The sequence below is a fragment of the Ambystoma mexicanum genome, chromosome 9 (assembly GCF_040938575.1).
Source record: "Ambystoma mexicanum isolate Mex_15411 chromosome 9, UKY_AmexF1_1, whole genome shotgun sequence".
NCBI classification, from domain to species: Eukaryota; Metazoa; Chordata; class Amphibia; order Caudata; family Ambystomatidae; genus Ambystoma; species Ambystoma mexicanum.
Genome location: NC_090931.1, coordinates 407717956 through 407738628, shown reverse-complemented (window position 1 = coordinate 407738628; position 20673 = coordinate 407717956).

Here is a 20673-nt window from a genome sequence, read left to right as displayed (position 1 = left end):
ATGGGTGCATGTTTGTGTGTGTGCTGAGTCGGGGGGTGGGGGGTTCGGGTCTGTATGGGTGCATGCTTGAGAGTGTGCATGCTGAGTTGGGTGGTGGGGGGTTTGGAGTTGGGGGTGTGGGGGGTTTGGGTCTTTATGGGTGCATGTTTGTGGGTGTGCTGAGTTGGGGGGTGGGGGTTCGGGTCTGTATGGGTGCTGGTTTGTGTGTGCGCTGATTTGGGGAGTGGGGCTTTGGAGATGGGGAGGTGGGGGTTCGAGTCTGTATGGGTGCTTGTTTGAGAGTGTGTGTGTGCTGAGTTGGGGGGTGAGGTGGGCCAGGGTGAATAACATCAGAGAAAACAGGCAGCCTTGCCTGGTGCCCCGTAGGATCACCCAGGCATGTGAAATGTGTTTGCCAGTGCGAACCCTGGCCACTGGCCTGATGTATAGCAACTGCACCCAGTGTGTAAATCCCGGGCCAAACCCAAATCGGCATCACCACGTAGATCTGTTCCCATTTAGTGATGCTCTTTGGCATTCGCTGCAGTCCCCTAAAGATCATACTCCTAGGTCCAGAATTGTCCCTGGACATAATATGATAGTAACAAATGTTTGCCCCCCACCCCCACTCGATCAAGCATTTGAGACCCATTGAGTGTGGGTAATTGTTACCTTTCTACAACCCCATCAAGCATTGTTCAGGGGGATAGAAGCACAAGCAGAAACTATTTCTCTGGCGCAATATGGTGGAGCTCCTGTCAGTTTTTCCCTGCCCAGGAAGAAACTGAGATCAGTTTCTTTGTATGTTCACTAAAGTAATTGGTCATCCTGTGATAATTCCTTTTAAAAGCTCATAATTTGGCAACAGCTTGTGCTTTGAAATGTTATATTTTTTTTTAAAGTATGTCCTCAATTTCCACCTTAATCTCAAACATAGCAGGTTGATATGCTATGCAGCCCGCTATTCCTGAAAGTATCCATCAATAAGTGCATGAAAAGGTATGCTGGCAAGGCTATGTTCTTTATCTGATCTTGTCGCTTCTAGGATTCTCCAAAAAGTATATAATTTGTATATACTCTAGACTTGGACCGTCGTAGTGGGAGCATAACAGTGGATTTTGTATCTTTATCCAAAGATGTCCCAGCCAATGTTTAGTGCAGTAAAAAAAAAGAAAGATTGACCAGGAGCACCGTCAATTTAAGGATGAGTGGACTGAGAATTTTTTTTTCATCGAGTCCAAACCTGATGTGTACTCGTGTCTCATTTGTCTCGAACGCATAGCAGTCCCCAAGGAATATAATATCTGCCGCCATTGTGAATCAAAACATTCACAATATAAGGATTTGCAGGGGAAAGCGAGAATTAAGAAAGCTGGGGAGCTAAAAACACAGCTGGCTAAGCAACAGGGTGTTTTTGCCCAGAAAAAAAAAGAATCTGAATGTGCCACCTTTGCGAGTTATAAGGTTGCACAACTTATTGCAAGGTCAGCACGTCCTTTCACAGATGGGGATTTCGTTAATGACTGCCTGATGGAGATTTGCGAGGCAGTGTGCAAAGAAAAAACAGATGCTTTTACAAATGTTCCCCTTTCACGTATGAGTATCCAGCGGCGTATTGTAGATATGGCTGACAATTGTTACAGCCAACTGAAAATGCGGTGTAAGGATGTGAAATTCTTTTCAGCTGCCCTTGATGAGAGCACAGATGCAAGTGACACAGCCCAACTCTTAATTTTCATTCGGGGGGTCGATAATCAATGCAAATATTTCAGGAAGTGGCTTCCCTGGTATGTTTGCATGGCAGGACTACTGGTGCTGACATTTTTAATGCCTTTCAAAAAGTCATTGATGATTTAAATTTGCCCTGGGATGCGTTGGTAGGCGTGACGACTGATGGGGCGCCAGCCATGGTTGGGGAGCAAAATGCGTTTATTGGCTGCTTGAAAAGGCACTTAGGCGAGAATGCTGTCCATATAAAAAATTATCACTGCATCATCCACCAGGAGGCATTATGTGAAAACATTTGAAATTCACTCAAGTGATGGACTTTGTTGTGAAAACGGTTAATTTTGTCCGTGCACGCTCTTTAAATCACTGATTGTTTCAGGCGTTTCTAGAAGAGGTAATGGCGGATTATGGTGATGTCCTATATCACACCGATGTTCGATGGCTTAGTCGTGGCAATGTGCTGAAGCGATTCTTTGCTTTACGGCATGAAATAAAAGAAGTCCTTGATGAAAAGGGAATGGACACTTCTGTCATGCTAGATATTGACTGGGTAGCTGACTTTGCTTTTCTGACTGACAGGCCATTTCAATGATTTAAATTTAAAGTTGCAAGGAAGCCAAAATCTCATATCGGATCTGTTTGAGGCAGTTTGTGCCTTTGAAATAAAGTTAAGGCTTCTGACAGCCCAACTGGAGAAAGGGATGCTGGCATCGGCATGTGAAGGTCCTGAAGGAACTGCAAAATGTTTTTGAGAATCGTTTCTCACAATTCAAATCCCAGCGAGCCTATTTTAAACTTTTTGCACACCCTTTCTCAGCTGATGTTGACAGTGTGCAACCTGAACTGCAACTGGAACTGATTGAACTTCAGTGCTGTAGTGCCCTCAAAAATAAGTACAGAGAGATGCCTTTATTAGTCTTCTATCAGTCTCTGGACACTGCTCAATTCCCCAATCTGTCACGGGAAGCATTAAAGATGGTATCTATGTTTGGCAGTACTTACATTTGTGAGCAAGTTTTTTTCACAAATGAAACTACATAAATCCAGCCTAAGGACAAGACTAACTGACCAACATCTCCATGCTATCCTGGTAGGAACAACCTCACTGGAGCCCGAGATCCAGAAACTGACAGCTGAGAAACGCTGCAATGTTTCTCACTGATCAACTATGTCTGGTTCACTGTTTCATCCTGTATGATTTGGGGAAATGTATAGTACAAAATGTAAGTATTAAATACAAATAAAACGGTACACCTCCAAAAAGGTGTTTTTTCCAACTGCCATAGTGTTTGGTTGGGGGTGAGGGGGCCATGGGGCATAGTGTTTGGTTGGGTGTGAGGGGGCCATCGGGCATAGTGTTTGGTTGGGGGTAAGGGGGTCCTGGGGTATAGTGTTTGGTTGGGGGTGAGGGACATGGGGCATAATGTTTGGTTGGGGGTGAGGGGGCCATGGGGCGTAGTGCTTGGTTGGGGGTAAGGGGGCCCTGGGGAATAGTGTTTGGTTGGGGGTGAGGGACATGGGGCATAGTGTTTGGTTGGGGGTGAGGGGGCCATGGGGCATAGTGTTTGGTTGGGGGTGAAGGGGGCATGGGGCATTGTGTTTGGTTGGGGGTGAGGGACATGGGACATAGTGTTTGGTTGGGAGTGAGGGGGTCATGGGGCATAGTGTTTGGTTGGGGGTGAGGGGGCCATGGGGCATTGTGTTTGGTTGGGTGTGAGGGGGCCATAGGGCAAAGTGTTTGGTTGGGGGTAAGGGGGCCCTGGGGCATAGTGTTTGGTTGGTGGTGAGGGGGCCATGGGGCATAGTGTTTGGTTGGCGGTGAGAGGGCCATGGGGCATAGTGTTTGGTTGGGGGTGAGGGTGCCATGGGGCATAATGTTTGGTTGGGTGTGAGGGGGCCATGGGGCATAGTGTTTGGTTGGGGGTGAGGCACATGGGGCATAGTGTTTGGTTGGGGGTGAGGGGGCCATGGGGCATAGTGTTTGGTTGGGGGTGAGGGGGCCCTGGGGCATAATGTTTGGTTGGGGTGAGGGGGCCATGGGGAATAGTGTTTGCTTGGGGGTGAGGGGGCCATGGGGAATAGTGTTTGGTTGGGGGTAAGGGGGCCCTGGGGCATAATGTTTGGTTGGGGTGAGGGACATGGGGCATAATGTTTGGTTGGGGGTGAGGGGGCCATGGGGCATAGTGTTTGGTTGGGGGTGAGGGGCCCATGGGGCATAGTGTTTGGTTGGGTGTGAGGGGGCCATGGGGCATAGTGTTTGGTTGGGGGTGAGGGACATGGGGCATAGTTTTGCACTCCAAGAGTGAACCCAATAATAAAGCTAAAACAGGCACAGTTAGGAGATGTTCATCTTTGGCTTTTTGAGGAAACCTGACTCAACGAAGGCCATACTCCTCTTTGGCAACCCAAATAGCAAACTGTAGCAGTCCAAAATAACGACATGTCCAATCTAGGGTCAATAAAATATATATAAGTTAATTAAACAGGTGAGATACAATAACTTAATAGAAATAAATTATATCAATGGAAAATGTGTAGTACAAAATGAAAGTTTGAAATGCAAATAAAAATCGTTACCCCTCAAAAACATTCTTTTTCCATGTGTTTAGTACAAATTGGGGGTTTAAAAAGCCTCCTACCACGCCCCGCCTACCGCCCCACCCACATTTACTTTTCGGCCCACTATAGCCCTCATGTAAGGTACTTTCGGCCCTCTGTCAAAATCAGTTGTGCACCCCTGAAGTAGAGGAAGCTAGCCTGATTGCAGTGAATTCGTGGGGGTAAGATCGGCTCGGACATCTTTGGACTATAGCACTGGAACAAAAACAAAGGAAGACGGATGCCCAGGTGTGAGTTCACAGTCATCTTTAATATCACTGGAAGCACACAGAGCTCCTAAAATCAGCTTGCCTTTTATAGGCTTTTGAGAATGATACAATACGTCATACAATTTCAGAATACATATCTGATTGTCCCTTCAGACATAAATAAACCCCTTCTTGTCTTTGATTGGATGACTTATCTGCCACTCACCAAGCCCACATTAGCTCATCTTGGCAAGCATGGGTTGACTGACACATAAACTGATAAGCTTGCCACAAACTCAGCTAAACATAATTATACATCATTTAATGCCTGCCAAGAACAAGCTTTTATCTACTTCTCGAGACTCTGACAAATTTACTTGGCAGCTAATACGGTGGGAAACCTTGTGTGCACATCTTATTTGTTGACAAGTAAGGAGCTGTTCTGTCTAATTGGTTGATGTCCAATGCCTTTATCTGGTTTACTATATTTACTATCAATCATTGTCTGCTTTCCCTGCCAACATGTCTAAATACACCTCTGCCATACATGCTTATCTACAGTGAACTGCTGCCAAAGACAATTCATTGTCTGCATGAGTAAGGACTTTGACACCTGCTCCCAAAGCCATTTTATATTTGGCATCCATTTTAGAAATATCTCAGTCTTGTTTCAGCTTTGCTACTCGGGCATGCTACCAAAAAGTAAACCCATTTTCTTTTGAGCATAACTCATTTCTATCAAGTTTTCAGATTATACATTTAGATATTCATGATGGTCATGTAATACCTGAGACACCCTCCACTTCCTGAGTCATTCTGATCACAAAAAATATATGTCCTCTATATGCACTCTTTATCTTCAAAAAGCACAATAATTCTGATTTTTGCAATACTGGAACCACTGATCAGACCACCATGCTAACTGTATTCAGTTTGAGGGGAAGGGGTCTAGTACTCTTATAGACTTCCCCCTCTGGTCTGTATTTAAATACCTATTCAATACACAAACACTACACCCAGTGTCCACCCTACCCCATATTCAGTGTACCTATGCATCCCTGTCCCAGTCACCCAATTGAATATAAATATATCATTCACAACAGGTGAATTTCTAGCCACTACAAGAATCGAGAGAAATCATTCCTTGAGGGAACCCACCAGCCCATTTCTTAATTTGTTCACTTGAGACTTTTACTGTACAATTTTTCCTTACTCCCACCCCATGAAATTTCCTTGTTTCCTCCTCTCTCACCATACACATTTTGATTTCACCCTTTGTCTTCCGTTGACACATCTTCCACTGAACCATCTTGTTTTAGCTTTCTCTGCATCCACGGACCTTCTTTAAGCTCAGTCAATTGTATTTGTCCTTTGGGCTCCATTGTCCTTTTAAGAGGATTGGCTGCTAGGCCAGTCCTTTTAAGTGCATTGTTCATTTCATTATAAAGTACTTGATTTTCTCACTCTTCTTTATTCAAAGTCAGATAGTCAGTGGGGGGCATTTGATTGTTTCTGGGGAACACAAAGATGGGGAAGTCGCATATGAATAATTTTCAAACACAAAGCAACTGGGCATCTGGCTGGGTCCTTCGATCTTTTCTCTCTGCTCGCAGGATCGGTTGTCGTCAATCAACTGGTGTGTAGGTATCTCCCATCCATCTGTAATAGTTCTTTTGAAAACTAAGTATGTCTTTATCATCAATACTGCCTCCTCAAACCCAACCCTTAAAATACCTATGTGTTTCCTTTAAACACTCCTGCTTCCTAAACAATCTCTACTGCATTTTCTCTTCTTCTAATGTAACAGGATGGCTGCTTCTTTCTCTTTTTTTCTCACACATCTTGGTGTTACTTTATACTAAATACATACTGGCGGATACCGAGAATTGGCTATGATCCGAGGTCCTAAAAGATGTACATTTTTTACTTTTTCTGCATTGCCCTATTTTTCATGGGCGTTCTTTTCTTCCAAAAATTGCATATTGCACTAAAGGAAACATTTCCTCTGGTTGACATTCTCGAACCAAAGAGTCATCCTGTTTTATGATAACATAATAAACAACAAGACAGAAAACATAACAAGTTTTAAAACATATGCTCAAAAAACAATGTGCTTCTTCAATCGCTCTCCTTCTTCCTTCTTGTTGCATCGGTAGCTGAAGTAGGAGATGCTGGTGTGGGTTCCAGCTCTCTGTAGAGAACCAAAAAAGAAGAACATTCATTTCTTCACGTTTAGCAAAGTGATCAATTATTTCCTCAGGGTAGACCTTTGCTCTTTTCTCAAAATAATTTTACTGAGATCATCTCTCTGGCATTGTCTGCCCACTGAACTGTAAGCTGCTCTTCTGCAAAGTAAAAAAAAATAACTTTGTTGGTGCACATTTAAATGATTGATCATTAATGTAGCAACCAGGCCTGTCTTTCTTCAGTTTTTTCTACCATGCTGGAAATGTTCTCTGTACTTTTGAAGTCCTCCTGCTGATGGTGTGGGACCGCAGTCTTCTTCTTTCTTTGCTGTGTTTATTCTGTTGAGACATAATTGACATTTTTCATCGTTCTACCTACTCTAATTTTGTCTACCCATGTTATTGGGGCCCCAGAATTGATTCTACTAAGTGCATGCAAGTGTAAAATATAGACATACATTGTTTTGCCTATTCCTCAAAGTCTTACACATTTGCCAGATAAACCTAGTTGGCACTTTTCTGTTACTAGAATCAAAAAGATTACTCCACCTTCGATCCAAAGTCTTCTTCATTTTTTCTGTTATATATGGCCATATTTGTATATCTTATTCTATTCTATGCTCAAACCTGTGTGCCCCTATCTTGGGAAAATGTTATCTATTTGAAAGACTGCATCTCTTACTACCTTTCCTCTGTACTCACTTGAGTCCTCTTACTCCTAATAATGATCAACAGTTTGTTTCACACACTTGCTGTTTGAAGCGATACTTAGCTCTTCTATCTCTACTTGTCCAGTAGCACTTACTTCTGTCACAATATAATGTCCCTTCTCATTATATTGCTATACTCTGCTAAGGCTATATAGACATTCCCCACATGCTCAACAATGACAATAATTATCATCTGTAAAACATAAATCAGCATCATCATATTCATTCTTTGAATGTTTTTGTTACTTACTCTCATATGTTCTACTAAAGTCTTTTGTCATATTTTCTAGATCAATCTTTGCCATCCACACTCGTTTGGCCTTTCCTTAATCATTATTTATTAAAAAAATAAATAAATACACTGCACTATTCAATTATAGCCAGCACCATTCATTGTGCTTATTGTTTACAACTCTGGATATCTTACCCACTTGTGCTTTTCACTGCTTTAATATCCATTCATTCATTCATTCATTCATTCATTCATTCATTCATTCATTCATTCATTTTTTATTTTTTTATTTATTTCACCATCTGAATTTGTCATTAATCTCTTTAGTTTTGAGCTTCTTTCACCTGTGCGTTTATCCCTATCTATTTATGATTAGCTTACATTAATTAGTCTAATTACAATGCAAACCCTCATATGTTTCATATTATAATCCCTTTCATGTGTGTACTTTTATTATAGACCTAATGTATAAGGGCATGTGGTCCACGGGACATTTGGAACTCTCTCCAAGTCTTACTGAAAATATGCTGAGAGCAACCGCGTTTTTATCATTTGCTGTAGGATTTCCCCTTCTCTCTATTTTTATCCAGTAAGTGGTACTCATAAAGAACCACCACTTCATCATTTGTTTACTCTTCTCTAAATATGTTGTCATCAATGACATCAATCAACCAAAACCCTTCTTCAAGAGCTATAACTGTCCTCAATGGTCTACTCTCATTGTCCATTTCTTTGAGCATTGCCATTTCCCCTCGTAAAATGGCTACTTTTAATTCTATAGGGATAGTCTGTCCCCCTTCTTTGTCCATAGGTATCTATAATCCAAACAAAAATTAATCAAATACTTAAATTGTTTATAAAGAACATATAGATGAAGGCATGGATAATATGAAACACGCAAGAATGTTTGCAAAATAATGACCCCTTAAATTGGTGGTAGCAGATCCATCACAAGGCCTAAAAGGTGCCCATGTCTATGCCACAGATTTCCTTGATGCAGAATCTAGTTTTCATCCACTGCACTAGAGGTTCCCTTCAGGCTCGCCAGTCGCTCATCTTTTTCCCTTTCTTCGGGCCAGGGGGTTTGGTCCAAGGGGCTACAGTGGGCACCAGTTCATTCAGGGGTCCCCTCTGGTGGTGAGGCAAGTAATTAGTATTTAGATAAAAAGAGAAACAGACAGATCAAGGGCCCGATTAATGGAAATGTGTGCAGAGATCCCACAAAGCCTGCACACCTAGAATGACTCTGTGTGAGCCTGCATGCTGCATGCATTCATGGAATTGTTTGTGCAAAGTAACCGTATATGCAGGGCATGGGTGGAACTCCCCCACCACACCCCCACAAAGCAAAAAACAGCCAGTAAAGCTACTTTTGTTTGCTCCCCAGACTCAAATACATGCACCCTTCAAACAGTGCCTGGGGTCCCCCCCAAGCAGGTCTGCATCTTAGGGACCTTGCGCTGGGTCCCACATAACTGTTACCGGCACCACAACAACATGCTTACAATTTATTGTAACTCAGGAAAAACTCAAAACATCTGCATGTGAACCCCCTTAAACAGTTCCTGCACCCCGCTACACTGTGTACATGCAACCTAAGTCTGACCCCCGATCTTGCCTCTGCACAGTTAATCCTATGGGCAAGTGTCTGTATGCCTGCCTTCAGGTGTCAGATAGCATGAGGGCTTTGCATTGCCATTTTCCTGCTAAGAGTTTCCTGTCTGTCAAGCATTTTTTTCAATATATTTTCATTAATGAAACTCCTTTCCTGATTTAGGGCCAGCACTGATTCAATCATTTCTGGATGGCCATCCACATGCTTCAGGATTCAGTCTTGCCCTTCTTCCATGTGTATCTCTACAATTGTTAAAATATCTTTTTCCTGATATGTTTCTGCAGCAAAATTTGGTTTGCAATTTTCCTCATTTAGATCAAAACGCAATGTGTTTTCATCTATCTGCATCTGCCAATTTTTCATGGGGTCCAGAAAAAAATCTAAACATTACTATTCCTTTTCTTCTTGCATTTCACCCTGGCACATGAGGATGACAGTGGCACTAGGCATGCAGCAATTCTGAAGATATACTTCCACTGCACTTTCTGATCTAGCAATGGTTTAACATTCTTTTGCATTATTACTCTCACTCATGATCTTTTTTTGGGTTCAGGTTTTCTTTAGCCAATGACCACAATTCCCCATTTTCCCCATCAATAAGAGGTGACAGTCTCCTGAAGCACTTATTTCTTATAAGGAATGGTATTTCATCAATGGGTGTGACCATCACTTCCTGTTTTATTCTATGTCTCCCTATCTTGATGCCAACTTCAGTGACACCCTCCACTGGTATTTGTTCCCCATTGAAATAATGCACATGGCCTTCACTCAGCCTCAATATCAGTATGTCCAGTGGGGATTTTGCCTCATTTATGCTTTGCATTAATTTCTTTTGGCATCACTGTTGCCTGTGGACCTGTGTAAATCATTGCAAATGTACTAACTACACCTCTCTTCAATAGTAATAGGTGCAAAATATCTATCCTCGCATTCTTCAAGTACACATAGGAAAAGTGAATTGGTACTGATTTCAGGGCTTACATTCCTTAGGCCGGCCTGGCTTTTTGCTAGGCAAAGGATCATATGAAATTATATTTTACCCCCCTCTTTGCCCATCTCTCTTTGTATCTCCCTATTTATTTTATAGGACTCAGGACATATTTGAAGTGTAGCCACTGACTGCCCTTCTGTCTCGGGACCACCAGTGTTCATACCCCATCCCTCCACTACTTTTTCCTCATTGCCTGGGTCTTCTCCACTTACCTCCATTCTGGAACCTAGTGATTCTGTACTTTCACAAGTGTCATGTGGCATCATACCAGTTCCTGGTGTGTGACACTTACCTACATTTTGTACGGTACCTGTCATTTCTGCCTCTTGAATCATCTTTGGCTCAATATATTCTCAGAAGACCGACCTGAAACTGTCTCTTGTGGCATTTTCATTTCTGTAGAGATATGAACTGTATTTTGGTTGTCAAATAAGGATAAATGGTCACTTATTTTTCTCTTTTAATTTCCCACTGCTGAGATATTCAGTGTACCATTAGCCCTACAATGATCCATTTGATCACAAACCATAATTTGTTTGATGGCATGCATCTCATCATTTCCATGTTGCACATTAATTTTAGATTGCCTTCTAACTTGCTACTCTTTTTGTTTTTCTTGTTAATTTGTCCTTTCCTGTTCTTCATGTTCACACACGTGAAAGGTCTTGTTCAAGTGCAAGTTAAACCATACCCCATTCTTGTGTATGTTATTGTTCCCTACCTCACTTTCATTTTTTTATTTTTCTTGGTTTCAAATCTCTAAGCAAATTAGTGAAAGGTAAATCATGGTCATTCGTGTCCGCATCATAGCAAATATGACTAGCTAGTGACTTATTGTCACTTCATGAAAGATCACCCCAGTGACATTCTGTACTTTCATTTGACTGTTGTTTCTGTACTGCACACAGTTTCCCTTTTTGTTCAGACAACATTTTAACTTGTGCCTCTAAGCATTGCAATCTTTCCATATCCCCAAACACTCTCTCTCTCTGCTCTTTGTCGTTAATTGTTGAATTCACCTTGATAAGGCCTCTTTTGGTACTTCCCAGGAGACTGACTGCTGTATTTGTTTCCCCTGAATTCCCGTGACACAAGAGGCGGGGAATGTGTGATGACAGTCCTCTGACCCTGGTCAACTTGGGGTGTGGACTGACACTATTGGCTAGGTGCATACCTCAGATTCAGTCTTTCAGGTGGCTGGAATTGTTCCCTCTGTTGACTTCCATTTTCAATAAACCTATCTACATATCTTGGTCTAACTTGATTGCCATGTAACATTGTGGCGGGGTCCAACCTACTATGGGCCCTCAATGCTTGGAATGGCCCAATATACATCCGTTTCCGATTGTTATTTAGCGCTGGTATATCATAGCGAAACCCTGCCCTTGGGAAACCTACCAAGATACTGAGGACTAATGTATGTACTTCTGTCACTGTGAACTATAGGTTGGAACACAGGTGTTTGGGGTTGTGTCTTCTGTGAGGCCACACCCCTCTGGCTATGTGGTGTTTCATTCCTTATGTGAGCTTGAGCTGTCTCTAAGGGCATCCTTCCAGATTTCACCTCTAGAATTGTAGGTATAGATTCCTTAGATTTTTGCTTAGATTCCTTACTCCTAGCCTCTCCCTTCTCAGGGGAGATTATTTCATAGATCTGGGAGGCTTGTTCAATTATCCATTCTGAGGATTTATCCCTGTTAAATGTGTGCACCATCTGAGAAACGATATCTCGGTGCAACCCATAGAAGAATGTTTTTTAAAAACCTGTAGACTGAGGGTAATAGGCCACATCAAAATGAGAGAATGCCCTTTTTAGGTATTGCAGGAATTGGCGAGGAGACTCATTTGGCGGGTGGACATGCTGTAAGTGGCCTTCTTTGCCTCTTGAATAGGATGAAATTATGAGAACTGCCTTCGAATCTCTTTTCTCAAAATCTCCCCAAGATAAATTCTGTTGCTCATTTAGACCTCGAATAAGACCAGCAGATGCAGGGTCGAGGGTAAAATGAACAATTCTTCCATACATGGCCTTTGTGATTTCAAGCATTTAAATCATGTCAATTACACTCTCTAGGTGGTCCTCAATTGAGGTATCTGACCCCTTTTTAAATATTTTTATTAGGGTATTGATAGACTTCATTATCTTCAATGCATTACACAATGTACTGTCTTGTGTACTGCCAAATTGTGAGTCACTTTGCCCCTCCCCCTTTCTCTGTGCTGGGATGGCAGATTCAGCCTCCTACATTGAAGAGCAGCCAGTTCTTGCTGTCTGAACAGCAGCTGGCCCATTTTCCAGATTGTGACTGCATTCAGCAAGCAGAGTAATGCTGTGTTGCTTACAGGGATTTGAGAATTGTGCCGTACTCGTATCAACCCATACATTGAATTGTCTTCTTAACTCCCTATACTGGGCTTGGAGATCCTGATTTTGACTGTAAAGGGAAGAATGATCTCTTCTCAATTGCATCATTTCTCCCTGCATTTCAGTGAACTGTGTTTTGTAATGATCCTCTGTTTGAATTCTTGTATAATTCTTTTCCATAAGTATTAAAATGCCATCTTCCATTGCTTGCCATCCTTGGCTTTTTCACTACCACCCTTTCTGAGTGGCTGCAGTTCTGCAATTGCTAGGTCCCTATCTTTTCGAACCCTATCCAAAAAGGTTTTTAAATGCATTAATTTTCCGACTCTGAAAACTGTTTCTCTTTATGAATCAACTGTGGACTGACACCATCATATTTGGCTCACAGCTGTGCATCAAGCTCTCTCTTTTTCAAATCTTCATTTATTTGTATCAATTCTTTGCACTCTGCAACCCAGTCACACTGTAATTCAGCAATCACGTCAACGTTTTTTTCTAGCCACTTAAGTTTGTGTAATGAAAACCAAATCTTGGCACACAAGCGAATAAGACAGTAAACCACTTGTTTCCGGTCCCTTGCCTGGAATAGCTGTGCAAGACATGTCTCTAAAATACTCCCTTCAGCAAATATTTCACTAAAACTTTCCTTTTCAATTTCAGCAGTAATTCTTTCCCACCAATTTGATATTGTATCGGATGACCATGTTGCCAAAGCAAATCATTTCATCCCTGCATAATTAAACAGGTCATCAAATCCAACTTCAATCTCTGTCATATTTGAACACAATGCCACCAAAATAATAAAGAGAAACGCAACGTGCAGCCAACACAATTACTACCGCTTCCATGTAATGCACTTCTTGCAGGGGTAGAACAAAGTGAACAAGATTAAAAATGCACCAAGCACAACACAATATGACGTTTCTATGCAAAGCCACACCCAGCAATCGTTTTACAGATTATGCCCATTGCATTCCCCACCATACATTTGTAGGGTATTTTGTGAGGTTTTCTACCTTTCCACAAATCATGGGGCTAGCTGTGTTATTCTTACACTAGGATCATTTGCTGAAACCAAAAAGCAGGACTTAATGCTGCACCAGGTACAACATTTCTCTACCTTATTTATATTGGGTTGGTAGGTGATTACCATACGCAGTATTACCAAGTTACTATTAAACTGATGTATTCAAAACATGGGGAATCAGCATGCAATTATACTCACTTGGAGAGATACTCAGGATATGACACAGTGATGTACATGTAACCTCAGTATCATGGAAATATCTTCACAAAGAACAGCTACCCATGTTTCTTTTTAAAACCATGCCCTTCAGTGTTTATCTATATTTTCTCAAAATATGGACAATGAAACCATGCAGTTTACACAGTGTCATTAGAAATACAGAGAGAAAGAATATTTAGCAGGAAACAAATTCAATTCACATTTCACATGTTGTCACCTGCATTCCACATAGCTCAATAAAAACAAACATATTCTGAACACCTTTTTTTACAAAACCTCCCACAAAGACGTCTGGCAGGTAAATCCAGAATTATCTCTGGCACCTTGACATACTTTCACTGCTTTAGCCAGCTTGCACCTGACTACCCAAACACAAAACTCACCACACTATATTATATTGCACACAAAAATGATATAATGTCCTCACTTTATTACTTGCATGCTTATCAAAATCCCTGAAGGAACTGCGCTCACAGAGCCAGTGAAGGGCAGGCTCTGTGCCCTCGGTCTCAGTTCAGCTTTAAATCCCCCTGGCTCCCTCATCTTGCTTTCACTTATTCAGAAGGCTTCTCAGCCTGGCCTGTCCACCTCCACTAGTGCCCAATTTACCTCTTCTTTCTGCAATTTTCCTTCTCCCTCTTTTGGCAGCCAAAGGCCCCTCCTTTTCCTTCTGTGCCTCTTTTCGAAGCCTCCTTTCTAGTGGCCAATTTCATGAATACTCCCCACACAAAGTATAAGATCTGCATGCCACTATCTGTGAAGTGACATGTCAATCAGACATCTTCTCTGAATGGCCAAACCTCCTGGAAACTTCCAGAAATCCCTATTCTATTCTACCCTCCTCTTTGAGCAGTTTTTGTTCAATGAACACAGAAATCAATGAGTTACATGTCTTATTCTGGCTTCTTGTGCTAGAACACGGAAAATGGGCCTACTTTGAGCAACATGATTTTGCACATTCCAAGTCTCCCACTGCAAGACCAGCTTTAATTCCTACATTCATTTTCTAAAAAGCATTTTAGAGCCTGTGCTTGCAATTCCTTGTACATCCCAGTTTTCACCCTAGTTTTACACCAACGATTTGCGCAAAGTGCTATGGACTCAGCTGTCCCATTCTAAACACTAATTGTATTAGTTTGTTACATGTTAGGAGTTAGTAGGTATTGTTGTTAGAATTTAGAAATTAGTCCCTACACTACCTGAACATTTGCATCGCCCTGGCAGGGTAAGTTGTAGGCTACCCCTCCACTCTGGTTTATATGAATGTTCACTGCTGTCTCACCTTAATGTCTCACACACCCTATCATATCACTTCTGCAGGAGTCTAAGTTATGATTCCTGGCCTGGTTGAAATTTGCACCATCTGAAATTTTGCACCACCTAAATCTCCTACAGTACAGCTTAAATGTCCATGTAGCCCCTGCCCTTAGCTAATGTTGGGTTAGTATTGGATTAGATTATATGGACTTTATCCATGGGTGCCTTAGAAATATAGGGAGTTATGTCTTGTGGGTCAGTTTGACACCTTGCCAGATTACTCCTGCAAGAGAGTCCGAACTATTGTTGTCCTTATTAATACTCACTCGACTTCACTTGTGACTATGGTGACCCCGACCCTCTGGTCTGCCCCCAACCAGGACTCCACTCAGCATCAGCCCCCACCTTCCAGCTGACAGGATACAAGCGAACTTGCAGAACTCTGTCATGCTGTGTCAGCACAACCAGAGTCTGTGGCCTACAAATATAGCCCACAGAAATCACCCCTATGTCAGCTGTGAGTAACCCAAAATCAGTTTGTCATGCTATATGTTAGTATCCATGTATTACACTACACACAACATGTGCTTTAATGTTAGTTTGCTACCACGTTAGTATTGTTTTTAAGGCCCACATCCTGTATCCTAGCCCCATATCACACACACAGCACATGCTGCCATGTTAGAATGTGCTCACAATCTCCCTACATTACCTATTGCTTTCAGTTCAAACCTATAGGGTGGATAGATCAAGCACAATGTGCTCGCCGTGAGAATATGACAATGCCATCTAACATAGGTTTGCTACTCCAGTCAGGGTGACGCAGCCCCTCCGTCCTCCCAACCACAGGTTTTTCAAGTGGATACAAAATGACACAGACAATTACATTTCTAAGAAGCAGCAGTGAAATGCTGCAAACATCACAAAATTGTTTTTGGGGATAAACACACATGTAGTTGTAAATGCAAGATGCTGAATGATGAAAATATCTTGCAGTCTTTGTTCGAATGTTTCTACCCACTTAGACTTTGTTCATCCTCCTATAGAATAAAGCACAGAATGTTGAGCAAGAGGTCAGCAGACCCTATTGCTTGGTAAACATGCCTCGCCTTCAAGGGACAAAACATTGTGTGCTACTCATTTTGCAGAGCCGAAAGGAAAAATAAATCACACATATTGTAACAGGGGGAAGAGGCAGGCAGCACAGATCCCTGCAAATAATGGACAGTGTTCCCTGTTACCCAAGCTACGGTGTGACATCCACCCCCCTCCCCAAACCCAGGCAAACAAGCTACCGCCCAGAGTTATGCCAGAGGTTAAGATTAATTCTAAAACTTCCAGCCATCACCTCTTTTGTCTTTTTTATAGTCACCCTGAGTGGGATGGGAATGCCCAGACACGGATCCCATTCCTGCTGGACCTAGAGACCCAAGCTACTTCTCACTGATGATGCTCAACACAGCCAAAACGTAGGGGATGCTAGTGACCTTGTGCAGAAGGGTTTTGGGCAAACAGTTTGGTCTGGACTCCCCCTTTTGTGGTGGGACCAAGCCTGATTTACATATGGTCTTTTCCTTTTTCTAAATGCTTGGCAGGCGAAGAATGATTGCCTGGAGGGTTACCCAGAGCAATGGCAGAGGTTAAGATTAATTCTAAACCTTCCAGCCATCACCTCTTTTCTTTTGCTGTAAACAAGTTGCCGCCACCAGACCTGAGCCTACAGAGTATCCCGTGCAGGATACAAAGCTAGAGGAGATCTCTCACTGACTACTGAGGGAAGCAGTAATGTGGCTTTGCCCACTTATCATAAAACCGTCCCTTTTACTGCAAAGGGAGAAGAGTTGCCTTGTTTTATTCTTTGAAGTGAGGCCCATATGTCAATAAGAAGTTGAAAGTTCCAAGCTCAGACTCCTATCATGAATATTGTAGAAAAATAAAAGCAGCCTTACGACAGCCGTGGGCAAATCCTTGATTTGAATTTTTTTGGTTTGATTAAATTGATATCTTAGAAGACAGAGGATTCAATGTAGGATCTCTTCCACTTAGGCTGCCCAGTAGTGTGAAACTTAAAATTGTAACGAAAGAGTGGAATCCTTATGTTGTGTCAAATAGATTTTGTATATAATTATAAATGTTCAAAGAAAAAGATTTGGGTTAAACAAATTGCCATTTGTGGCTTGTATTAGTTTCACTTCACCAAATACAAAGTCTTGTTAATTTTCAAATAAGTATTCAGAGTCAAAAGAACATCTCCAGAGAAATTATTTTTGTTGTATCATTAATATCCTCAGTATGTGTTTCCCTGCATACGTTTATGCAGTTTAATCTGGAGGAAAGATACACATTTGTCTGGTCTGTTCATCAATTATCATTTTATGTACTTTTCATCTTAGTAGAGCTATGGTACACCACTTGATTCAATTTATTGGAGGTGGAAGTACCTGAAATGTAAAGCTTGCTTGGTTTCCCCATGCACTTTTGGTCAAATTTGCAGCAATTTTGATGAAGCTCATAAACTTATGTGGGGACACGTGTGTTGAGGATGTTCAGGATATTACAAACATAATTTCTCTGAAGATGGTTTTCTTTTCTTTTTGACTGTGAATTTGAAAATTAATACATCCTATCATTAATATATCTATTAAATTCTCTTAGGATGTCCGTGAATTCAAAACTGATCATGTGCACAGATATCCTTAATAATGAGACAAGAGAAAAATATGTAAAGAAAAGTAGAGACAGAAAAATTACTTCGAGGGGAACCTTGGACACTGATAAGATGTATGATGTTGCAGTCATTCCACCCTGGCATCGAAATCCTGAACCTGTACAAATCAGTGTATATGGTCCAATTTTACAAACATTTTATTGTTAGAGTGAGTGTTCTGAAAAGTGAAATGAGCACCAAGCCAACTGTGCGTTATATTCCTAGTGATTCAAGTATATTGCCCTTGTATCACAGGCAATTTATTTTTTTATTTTTAGATGTTCTGACAACCAGCCAAGAACCACTGGGTAGTTATTACCCTTGACCATGCTCATAAAATTGTTTTGAAATAGTACAATAGCAGTGTGCCAGACTGCCCCTCTCGTAGCATTCTATCAGAGACAATCGTTTATTTTTTTGTGTGTAGGTTTTATTAATGTCCTTTGCTCAGCAGGGAGAAATAATTGTCTTATTACAGGCTGGTTGTAGCATCACAAGTTACTTGTAATAATAAAATGACTTTGTAATGCTCTGTAATCAGTTATTACTCCCTGTTGTGATCTCACAATGCCTGCTGCATGAACCAGCACAGAGCAGAATTCCAGCTTTCACTGTAGCTTTTAGATAAAGTTGTGACAAGCTTTTCCAATTCTTTCCTTGTAGTATAGCTTTCTGTGAAACTATACTGCCAATAATTGACAAGGGACTGTTCATGGTAGAATGTTTAATGTATGCACTGCTGAACCTTAACACTTGTGAGCAGGAAACTGCTTGTTATTTCTTATTGTAAAGCACAAAGCGGCCGATTCATGGAATTTATTGTGCAGAAAATAGGCTGCTTGTGCCCAATGTGCACCCAATCTGCGTGTGCTACTCTGACAATTCATGGAATCTAATGCGTGGCACTTCTCGTAGACTTGCGTGGAGATCGCGCTGGGCTGGCACACCTATGTAAGCCGTCGAGGGCCCTGGGCGAGACTCCGAGTAGAAGGTGGGCGTGGCCTGCGCATAGGGCTGGGAAGGGGGTGGAACACCAGAAATGTGGACTAACTTACGAAGAAAGTGGCATTCCGAGGGATGGCCTGCAGGCAGTCCCTCGCACGCCCCCTATTGCGTAGCAAGAGACATATCAATTGAATCGATTGTGTAATGTCTAGGCTTGGAAATGCCCACACAAATCCTTCATAGGACTTGCCACCGGAAGCTGGTATAGCTACACTTGCACGTAGGATTTTCAGTGCGCAGGTGGGTTGCATGTCAGATTTTGGAGTGTGTGTTTAAAATCGGGGTTCGATGGAACATAGAGGTGCATGTAAACTGTGTAGTGGGATGCAGGAACGTTTTACGTGGGTTCGCATGCACATTATTGCAGAGTTGAGAATCTTCATACGCATGTTGTCGGGGTGCAGGATATTGTTACGGGGGACCCTGCGCAGGATCCTTGAGTCGCAGGCCTGCTTACGGGGGAATATCGAAGATGGGTGGGCCCTAGGCCTTCCAGGAGTGACATTTGCGGATATGGTTAGTTTGCCTGAACAATTCCATGAAAACACGTTGCATGCCTTTTTCTCTCTGTGCGCAGGATCGCGGTGTCCTTCTTGGCGCATGGCCCTTGCATGATTTCTGCATGAAATTCCATGAATTGGCACCAAAATGTACATTTTCTTCACTGCGTCTTTATAAAACTGCTTACACTATGTTTCTGAACCTCCCCTTGTTTTTTTGCATAAATTAAGTAACTTTGAGTATCACCCTAAGTTAATTAAGAGAATCCAGACGTGGACCCTTTGTTAGGCAAAATTACATGCAGTACCCTTTGGGAACACTACACACAATTAAGACTACAGGTGCAAGCACAATCTCTTCTTTGGTATACGTCTGTACTACACAGTTTTGTGGTAGCAGGGCTGAGCAGCCAGGCTTATCTCAAGAGGGATGTGAGCAGTACAAGGTGTTACACAAAGGACTGGCAATCACTGCGGTTCAAACAAAGACTTACTCTTGGTTTCTTTTTAAAACAATATTTATTTATTTACACATTTAGTTAGAAAACATTCCATTAGTAATAAGCAGGTCAATATCACACTATAATACACTCCAGTACCAAACCAATACGTTTCTGAACAAGTTAGGCTCCCCTGAAGTGGGAGCAAAATGGCACTTAAGTAACTTTGAAAAAGGGGTAAAAAGACAAAGGTTATAAGAATTAAACACAAATACTTTCTCAGGCAGGGCAAATAGTTTCAGTCACTACAAGAGGCAATTCAATTCAATAGGCCTGGGCCAAATTCAAAGGATCAGTGTCTTGGATAGGATAGGACAGTTCTGGTAGTAAATGGTTAAGTCTTTGCCAATGTTCTTAGAAGTAGTTTGCATGAAAAAGAGTTATGTTGGATTAGGAGCAAACAAAATTCCAAAGTTGGGAAAGTTTCATAAACTTTCATTGCGGCAGAGAGGATTTCTCAACCCCGTTTGCACAGTACCTTTGAATGAAGAAAAGCTGTAGAGGAGGCAAATGTTCCTGGTAGTTCCTGCATATCTCGCTGTTCCTAGGCCTCAGTCATGGAGAGAAGAGGGAGGACGTCGGGAGGTTCCTGTACTGCATAGGGAAGGATCCACAAGCTTGGCAACACATCTGTTTAAGGTGTGAGTGCCTTGAAGTCCACAAACTGGTATCCTTCTCAATGGCTATCTGGTTTTCAACAGCACACTAGAGGAATTGTAGGGTATTTTGTGGAGATTTGGGGCCTGACGGTATTTTATTACCGCCGAAAAATAACTTAGCAATAATCACTCTTTGTATTCAAATTTGGCCATGTGCAATAATAATACAATGGACATGCATTATTT